This window comes from Pelophylax lessonae, assembly GCF_965119305.1.
Source record: "Pelophylax lessonae genome assembly, chromosome: 2".
Lineage (NCBI taxonomy): Eukaryota > Metazoa > Chordata > Amphibia > Anura > Ranidae > Pelophylax > Pelophylax lessonae.
Window position 1 is genome coordinate 203,441,661 of NC_138769.1, and position 10,205 is coordinate 203,451,865.

The following is a 10,205-nucleotide window of genomic DNA, read 5'->3' on the forward strand; positions in this document are numbered from 1 at the left end:
TGTGGAGGGAGAGCCTGCACTCGGAATGTAGTGCACACTTCAACCCTGCACTCAGGGCACCCCTAAACTCTGCACTATTTACTGAGCATACTCCTGCACTCTAGATGCTGTATGAAAGGCACTCCTGAATTCTGCACTCTGTAGGTAATGCACTCCTGAACTCTGCACTCTGTACGTAGTGCACCCCTGAACTCTGCACGTAGTGCACTCCTGAACTCTGCACTCTGTGTGTAATGCACTCTTAACTCTGCACTCTGTATGTAATGCACTCTAAACTCAGCACTCTGTATGTAATGCACTCTAAACTCTGCACTCTGTACGTAATGCACCCCATGAACTCTGCACTCTGTACGTAATACACTCATGAACTCTGTACGTAATGAACTCCTAAACTCTGCATTCTGTACGTAGCACCCCTGAAGTCTGCACTCTGTACGTAGTGCACCCCTGAACTCTGCACTCTGTACGTAGCGTATCCCTGAACTCTGCACGTAGCGTACTCCTGAACTCTGTACTCTGTACGTAGCATACTCCTGAACTCTGCACTCTGAACGTAGCGTACTCCTGAACTCTGCACTCTGAACGTAGCGTACTCCTGAACTCTGCACTCTGTACGTAGCTTATCCCTGAACTCTGCACTCTGTACGTAGCGTATCCCTGAACTCTGCATGTAGCGTACTCCTGAACTCTGCACTCTGTACATAGCATACTCCTGAACTCTGCACTCTGTACGTAGCGTACTCCTGAACTCTGCTGTCAGAGAAGTCTGGTCCATAAGGTATTTGGAACTTCCCGCCATTAGATGGCGCCAAACTAGCTATTTAAACTGACTCTCTGCATGAATTCATTGCTGTTTGGTCTGCAGTTTCCTGTGTACTGTTCCTTACTCCGTGTGACCTCTGATCTTGATCCGGCTTGTAGTCTCTAACCTGTGCTTGTCTGCTTCCTACCCTAACCCTGGCTTGTCTTCTGGATTTCGCTCCTGCCTGTTGATCCTGCCTTGCTGCTCTCCTGGTACCAACCCGGCTTGTGACTCGATTACTCTGCTGCCTATCGTCTATGTCCTTCCTGTCTGATCATTACCTACCCGGCTTGTTTGACCCTGCGCCCTGCTCATCCGGTCTGCTAAAACTCCAGCCCAGCAAGCTTTCTCCCAGCAGCCTCATACCAGCCCGCTCACTGCGGCCAAGCTACTACTGGACTGATTACAGGCACCCCTACATCACCGTGCTCCTGTGGCCGCTGTCTCACTATCAGAGGCCCACGAGCCGGAGTTGTACGAGAGGCCCTCCTCTACACGTCAGGCTCACCTACCAGGTACGTCACAGTACCAAACAGCCATGACTGAGCCTGCAAGAGGACCTTCTCCAGTGGATGAAATCTGTCAGCACCTTGCTGCACTTTCTCAAGCAGTTAAGACGCTACAGGAAGGATATGTTCGTCTGGAGGAACGTGTTCTGTCCTGGACTACACCAACAACTATCCCTGCCTCAGTTCCCCCCCCTCCCGCATCTGCTATTCAAGCTGGGACTGCAACCAATCCTACAGTAATGATGTTATCCCCTGAACCTCGAGTACCAACCCCTGAGAGGTTCTCCGGTGACCGGAGTAAGTTTAGAGCGTTCCGTAACGCATGTCAACTTTACTTTACTCTGCAGCCACTGACCTTTTCCCTGGAATCCAATAAGGTAGGATTCATCATCTCTCTGCTTCAAGATGAACCACAGTCCTGTGCCCACCAGTTGCTAGAAGAGAATAACGCACAACTCAATACCATGCAATTATTCTTTCACGCCATGTCATGGCTATATGACGACCCACAGCGGACCACCACCGCTGAGGCAGCTCTACATGCTCTCCAGCAAGGCCGCAGAGTGGTTAAAGACTACGTCACTGACTTTTGACGCTGGAGTGCAGATACCGATTGGAACGATGCAGCCCTGCGTCACCAGTTTTGTTTGGGTCTCTCAGAAAGTCTTAAGGATGAGCTTGCCCGGGTCGGAGTGCCAAGTTCCCTGGAAGGGTTAATCACTCTTTCAATTCAGATTGATCGCCGCTTATGTGAACGCAGATCTGAAAGATTCACACAACAGTTCCGCCCGGAATGGATGTTACATAGGAATTTTGTCCCTTCCAACCCGGTCTTCAGAAATTTTGCTCCACCTGCTCCAGAATCACCTTAACCCATGCAATTGGGTCTGATCCGCCCTTCATTGACTCCAGAAGAATGTCAACGCCGACGTGTAAATAACCTTTGCTTGCACTGCGGAAAAGCCGGTCACTATGTGCGCAACTGCCCAGCTAAGCGGCGTAAGTGTCTCTTCCTTTCTTCCGTTATCCAGTCACCTTTACCTACCAGCTCAGCTCACATAGCTCTGCCAATTTCTTTCCAGCTCCTGGGAAGGACCGTGTCCGTGACCGCTATTATTGATTCAGGAGCTTGTAGCTGTTTCATCGACCTGTCCTTCGCAGCTCAGCAACATATTCCACTGCAAACCAGAGGACAAGGTCTCACCTTATTCCTGGCTGATGGGTCTTGCATTAAATCAGGACTTGTAACCAAAGAGACCCCACCAATCCTGACCATCACTTCCAATAACCATCAGGAATTACTGCGTCTTGACGCAATTTCTTCACCACTATTTCCTGTCATCTTGGGCCTACCCTGGCTACAGGCGCACAACACTCAGATTGATTGGAGCTCTGGAAATGTCCAGTTTTTGTCACCATATTGCCAAGAACATTGCATAACAGCGTCAGTTCCATCATCAACTACCTTGTTGTGCATTGACTCAGATGCAGAATTGTGCCAAGTGGTTCTTAAGCCCTACCATGAATACTTAGATGTTTTCAGCAAAACAGGGAGCAGATGCTCTTCCTCCACACAGACCCTATGATTGCCCCATCGAGCTGCTTCCTGGAGCCGAAATCCCTTTTGGCCTTGAAGGACTACATCGATGAAAACCTGCAGAAGGGGTTTATCTGGCCTTTTACCTCACAGGCCGGTGCAGGTATATATTCTTTGTAGAGAAAAAAGATCATTCCTTGAGACCATGTATAGATTACCACGACTTAAACAAGATCACAGTGAAAAACCGCTATCCTCTTCCCTTGGTTCCTGAACTGATTCAAAGGCTGAAATCTGACATGGTCTTTACAAAATTGGACTTGAGAGGGGCCTACAACTTGGTCCGTATCCGGAAAGGGGATGAATGGAAGACTGCAGTCCGAAATCGATTCGGGCACTTTGAATACTTAGTTATGCCCTTGGAATTGCGTGGTATATGATCGAGATCGAGATGTAGAATAGAGGTCAAATGGTATAGGACCTCTATCCTTTTTTTCGATCATATACCATGCAACTCCATGGTGGCTATATTTGGTAGAATCAATATGCAAGCTCATTTTTTCATATGTTGTACTGTATGTTTAACACATTTTTATTGTCAAATAACCAATCAAATATTTTGTATTTTTAAATATACTTGTACTTGTGTGTACTTTGGAGGGGTATTTAAAGTCCTACTTGGTCTTTCTGTTCCCAATATAGTAACGAGAATGTAGTGGCAGATTGATCTTCTGCCTACACTGGCCACTAGTTTAAGGGGGTAACTTCCACAATGACCATCAAAATAAGGGGGTTAGTACAATTTTTATTGTCTGTGTTTCCTTTCTGGATGTTAATATTCATTTAATTTTATGATAATTGATGAAGATAAATTTGTAATAGAGTGGCGACATTAACTACACACCATTCTTTTATTTAAAACTCTCTACAACCTAAACAAATGTTCCTATTAGGTACAGGTACAACTTTTTTTTGTGGGTTGTGATATGGCAGGGCTCAAGGGTAGTAGTGTTTTCATCATGTGCATGTCAGTAACAATGTTAAAAACAAAAGGAAAAACCAACAAAATAAATGGTTTCCCTTGCAACAGTTTCCACCATCAGTTCTAAATACAAACAAAAACCTTTTCTAGCATTCTGGTTAGGTTTTGCACATCACCGTTGTGCTCTCATGCAACCTCTGTACCTTACACTCAGCTCTCTTGCAGCTCCTCTCAAGTTTAAGGATTCAGTCTGTTCTGCAACAGACTAAACTTGCACCTACAATGTGCCAGCATGTACGGCTCTGGCTGCTCCATTGCAGCCTCAGAGACTCCTAGGGACAGGTGGAGCCCTAAATTACTGCTATGCTATTGATTATAACAGGTATGCACATCTGTACCCTCAGCCTGCTGGTCTTCACCAAGACCTGGACATCGGTAGAGGCTTTTTTCCTCCCAAAGCCCTTCGAAGCCTCTGGACACCAGACCCTGATCCGCAAATTACAAAACCCAGATAAAACCGAATGACTAGTCTGTGTCACTTTGCCTATTCTTACACAGTAGCAAGGCCTCACACTGTCATGGGGGTTCCTGGAAACAAGAAAACTTTTACAAAGGTTTCTTAGTGGTAAATAAGTTGAAAAAGGCAGTTTTATAGTATATGCAGATAATGATCTTGGTAGCCTTGTACCTTAGCGTAGAGCTGCATTACACAATGTTTTTGCTGCATTCAACCAGTAGGCTAATTAAAAGAAAACAGATGCCTCCATCAGCACAAATTTTCCAACTTGTCCCTTTGACAGAGTGGGGGAGCCTACACACTGATTGAAATTTGGCCAGTCCTTGTTGGACCAGACACATTTTATAATTAATAGGTGTATTTGGTTATACTGCATGTCATGTTTCTTTATATCTAACATTTTTATCTCTTGGCACCACTGCAACAAAGTCACATTTTTTGGTAATTCAATTATTTTTTAGAAAAAAGTCAGGTTACAAAAGGTAAGTATTACAAGTTAACTGAGGTATTGCCAGGAAGGGCATGCCAGTAGACAACATGGTTGCCCTAGAAGGACTTCTGTGCCTCTTCACAGGCTAATTCCTGCTTCCTCTCATACACATAGAAATTTGGCTAATACTTATAAGCATGCATATGGGCACGCGCAAAGGTGTGCGCACACGTGTGCATCAGCGTGCTCATGTGCACAGGTGACCAATGCTGGGGCCAAATGGGCCTTCCCCTTATCCTGTGACCCTGTGATTCTCCATCCTGATTCCAGTTGCTGACCCGGCTTGTCTGACCACTCTCTAAACTCTGCCTGCACTGACCCCGGCTTGTCCTTGACCTCCTCTTCTGTCTGCTCCATTTGCTTCTCTTCCAATGATTGGCTCCTGACCCAGCTTGTACCCAGACCACACTCTTGCCTGCTCCTCTGTGCCTAATCCATCCTGCTGTGCCTGCTGTTCTACAGTCTGCTACCAGTGCATACCTCACCTGCCTGCTGTCACCAGTACTAGCCTGCTTCAGTCTGCCATGCACCAGTTGTCTACTAGCCCACCTGCTTCACTGAAGACTACTGATGACCTCTGCCGGCCTGGCATCGATACCCGTTCTGCTACTAGCAAGACCTACAGGCACTTGTGCCACTCTGCACTCCTGTGCAGATGCCAGGGCAAACTAAAATTGCAAAACAGGTTGTTCCAAGCAAGAAACAAGGACAAATTGCATACACAAAGCCACCGAGTAACTTCTCCCATTTACTGTACAAACTTCATCATTATAGACAAAGGGTAACAGTCTCATGACACATGACTTCAAGTTCCTAGGACTTTGTTACATACAGTCAGGTCCATAAATATTGGGACATTGACACGATTCTACTCTTTTTGGCTCTATACACCACCACAATGGATTTGAAATGAAACAAACAAGATGTGCTTTAACTGCAGACTTTCAGATTTAATTTGATGGTATTTACATCCAAATCAGGTGAAAGGTGTAGGAATTACAACAGTTTGTATTTGTGCCTCCCACTTTTTAAGAGACCAAAAGTAATGGGACAATTGGCTGCTCAGCTGTTCCATGGCCAGGTGTGTGTTATTCCCTCATTATCCCATTTACAAGGAGCAGAAAAAAAGAGTTAATTTCAATTGTGCTATTTGCATTTATAATCTGTTGCTGTCAACTCTCAATATGAGATCCAAAGAGCTGTCACTATCAGTGAAGCAAGCCATCGTTAGGCTGAAAAAACAAAACAAACCCATCAGAGAGATAGCAAAAACATTAGGTGTGGCCAAATCAACTGTTTGGAACATCCTTAAAAATAAAGAACGCACCAGTGAGCTCAGCAACACCAAAAGACCCGGAAGACCACGGAAAACAACTGTGGTGGATGACCAAAGAATTCTTTCCCTGGTGAAGAAAACACCCTTCACAACAGTTGGCCAGATCAAGAACACTCTCCAGGAGGTAGGTGTATATGTGTCAAAGTCAACAATCAAGAGAAGACTTCACCAGAGTGAATACAGAGGGTTCACCACAAGATGTAACTATTGGTAAGCCTCAAAAACAGGAAGGCCAGATTAGAGTTTGCCAAACAACATCTAAAAAAGCCTTCACAGTTCTGGAACAACATCCTATGGACAGATGACACCAAGATCAACTTGTACCAGAGTGGTGGGAAGAGAAGAGTATGGAGAAGGAAAGGAACTGCCCATGATCCAAAGCATACCACCTCATCAGTGAAGCATGGTGGTGGTAGTGTCATGGCGTGGGCATGTATGGCTGCCAATGGAACTGGTTCTCTTGCATTTATTGATGATGTGACTGCTGACAAATGCAGCAGGGTGAATTCTGAAGTGTTTTGGGCAATATTATCTGCTCATATTCAGCCAAATGCTTCAGAACTCGTTGGACGGCGCTTCACAATGCAGATGGACAATGGCCCGAAGCATACTGCGAAAGCAACCAAAGAGTTTTTTTAAGGGAAAGAAGTGGAATGTTATGCAGTGGCCAAGTCAATCACCTGACCTGAATCCGATTGAGCATGCATTTCACTTGCTGAAGACAAAACTGAAGGGAAAATGCCCCAAGAACAAGCAGGAACTGAAGACAAATGCAGTAGAGGCCTGGCAGAACACCACCAGGGATGAAACCCAGCTGATTTATGATTATTAATCTGTCCCATTACTTTTGGTCCCTTTAAAAGTGGGAGGCACATATATAAACTGTTATAATTCCTACACCGTTCACCTGATTTTGATGTAAATACCCTCAAATTAAAGCTGAAAGTCTGCAGTTTAAGCACATCGTGTTTGTTTCATTTTAAATCCATTGTGGTGGTATATAGAGCCAAAAAGATTAGAATTGTGTCGATGTCCCAGTATTTATGGACCTGACTGTAAATAACTACAGAAGATCTGTAGAAATTTAACTTTTCTGCCCTCTTTGATGGACAAACATTCTTTTTGCACATGATGTTACTATATTAAACAAAGGGCCATTATATAGAATATGCATGTCTTGTACTGAAAACATCACTTCGAAATTATCTAGCACCTTTTACATATGTCATTTTTAAAACATTGTTTTTAATTTTTTTTATCAGACACAATAGTTTCTGTTCTACGTAATCTTTAGTACGAACACAATGTCATACCTGTGCATAGCCTTAAGCCTAGTACACACAGGCTGAACGTCGGGTGGCATCGGGCGGGTTCAATATAAACCGGCCGACATTCAGCCCCTGTGTACTCAAGTGGTCTGCAAGAAGCCAGCCTTTCTGCCACCTTCTGTAGAAGGGGCATTACTGAAAAAGGTCTGCATCCCTCTGTCAGAACACAGTAGCACAGCAGGGGGGAATCACTGTACTAACGTCAGATAGTTAGTACAGCAGCTCCTCCTGAGCTGTCAGTTGTTTTTCATTCAGCCCTGCTGGGTTTAACGGAAAAAAAACCGACTGGTTTATACTAGGCTTTAACGAGAGCTGCTTGTGTAGCGTGTCTAAAGCTTTTGACCTTTATAACAATCCTAACTGCAAAGCCATGGAGTCAATTGTTAATTAACAGAACATAATCAGCATTAATTTTACAGAAACCAATCAAAGGCAACCGAAAATGCTAAACATACCTGTGAATCTGCAACACTCAACAGCAACTGAGAAGTTAGAGAACAAAAAACTGACAAAATTATCAAATGTATAGCAGCCTGCAATCAGAGAATAATAAAGAATAATAAAGTAATAAAGCTGATACAGATATAACTAACACAGAATGCATACACAAAACTAACACCAGGTGTAAAGAAAAAAAGGGAGCACACAAAAAAAGCAACACATGAGCAAGGACCCTAAACCTGAACTTCCGGGACGTAAGAATCCTGACAGGGACCAGGCAGATCCCATTCTTTAGGGGACCTGCCAAATTAAGGTCCACCCATGTACTAAAATGGGGATCCCCTAAAGGAACACTCCAAGAGCCACTTACTCTCCCACCCCACCCCACCCAACCCCACTATAGAATTTGCTTATTGTGAAGCTGTCACTTGTGGTAATAGATAAATGAGGAGCAATATCCTTTGAGAATGTCTATTAGGACAAAACGCATCAGGATTTCCCTGTAGACCAATTTGTCTTGACTGTATTGCTGGTTTACCATTGGATGTCTGTAAGTGCACACCTGCTTTTTAATACATTTCCTTTTAAGCAGTTTTACACCATGTGCCTTTTTTCCTTTTGGCTTTCATGTGGTATGATGAATGAGGGATTCATTCTTCCTGTCCCCCACTTATTGTGAGCCCAGAGCAACATCCAAGGTTACCCCAAGGTGGAATCTTTGAGCTTACCTGTGAAGCCTGTTTGACCTATATGTCATATGATATCATAGGTCCATATTATCTGGTGAGCGTCCATTTTTATTTGTTCCATCTGGTGACGGGATCTGAATATTGGTTTTCCCCCTTTTCCAGAGTTGGATCATTCTTCACTTTTTGGGACTGTTTTTTGGTTTCTATATCACTTTATATGGGACTTTAATTGAAGTTATACCACTTCCATTTAAGTTGATTTACTGTATGTGTTTTATTTAACACTTTATGGGACTGTCAAAGGTACCATATGTTTATGTGATTTTAAGATCTAATATTTTTTATGATTATGTTTGATTCACTTATCACATTTAGCGCTGCACTTATTATTTATCTTTTATCTTTGCAACCTGTATTTTCAGTTGTTTAGTGCTGGCAGCTTTATCTGTATTTGGTTAGCGCGATATCACACTTTTTTCCACTAGTGGTAACAGTCAAGACTGAAGGTGCTGGGATCATGGAGAGGCAGTAGATGTCGGTGATATGATCCAGAGAAGCTGTCAGAGAGCCACCCCGGGAACCTCGGAAGAACTGTCATATGGAGCTGTCAAAAGCTTGGGTGCTAGTAGCCAATCAGGAACCGTTTCAGAGGCAAAACCCTGCCTTTCTCATCAGCTGAATGCCTCTGAGGATAATTATGAAGAAAATATTTTCGTCAACAAAATTAACACTGCTTTGATCAGAGCCATCTTTAACGGGGACAAAAGGGGAAACTGCCCCAGGCCCAGTCATTGTTGTAGGGCCCAAAGCAGCTACCCCTTAAAGCCACGCTGCCCGCAAAAGCACTGAGTGAGAGCGTGGGAGTCAGGACACACTGAGAGGAGGAGCTGCAGGCACACTGACAGGTGGAGCGTCTAAAAAACTGTGAAAGAGGGAATGGGAGTCAGACACAGTGGCAAGAGGTTCTTCGGGACACACTGGTAGGAGGATCTACGGGACACACTGGAAGGAGGATCTGCGGCACACGCTGGAAGGAGGATCTGAGGCACACACTGGAAGGAGGATCTGAGGCACACACTGGAAGGAGGATCTGCGGCACACACTGGCGGGAGGATCTGTGGGACACACTGGCAGGAGGAGCTGCAGGCACGCTGTGAGTGAGGGCACTGAACACATTAATAGGACTGATGGCAGGGGAGCTGGGGTACTGTGAGGGCTCTGTGAATACTGAATTAGGGGAGAAACCGAGGCACTGTGAGTAGTGTGGAGTAGAGCTGCGCATCTTCACTTACCTCACGATTCGATGCGATTGCGATTATTAGGGTCGCAATTCGATACGATTCGATTCCGCGAAGCATCACGATGCATCACAATTACTGCCCAATGCCCATGCCCAGCCCACTGCCCAATGGTTTTCAAAACTTTATAAAAAAAAAAAACAATCAAACAGTCACAAATTAAAGAATCCTTTTTATTTTCATTTGCTTAAAAGGACACTTCCCTGGACCCTGTCATGGCCTGCAAGCCCTGCATACTTTAGTGCACTTGCACTGCAAACATATAGGAAGGTCTGA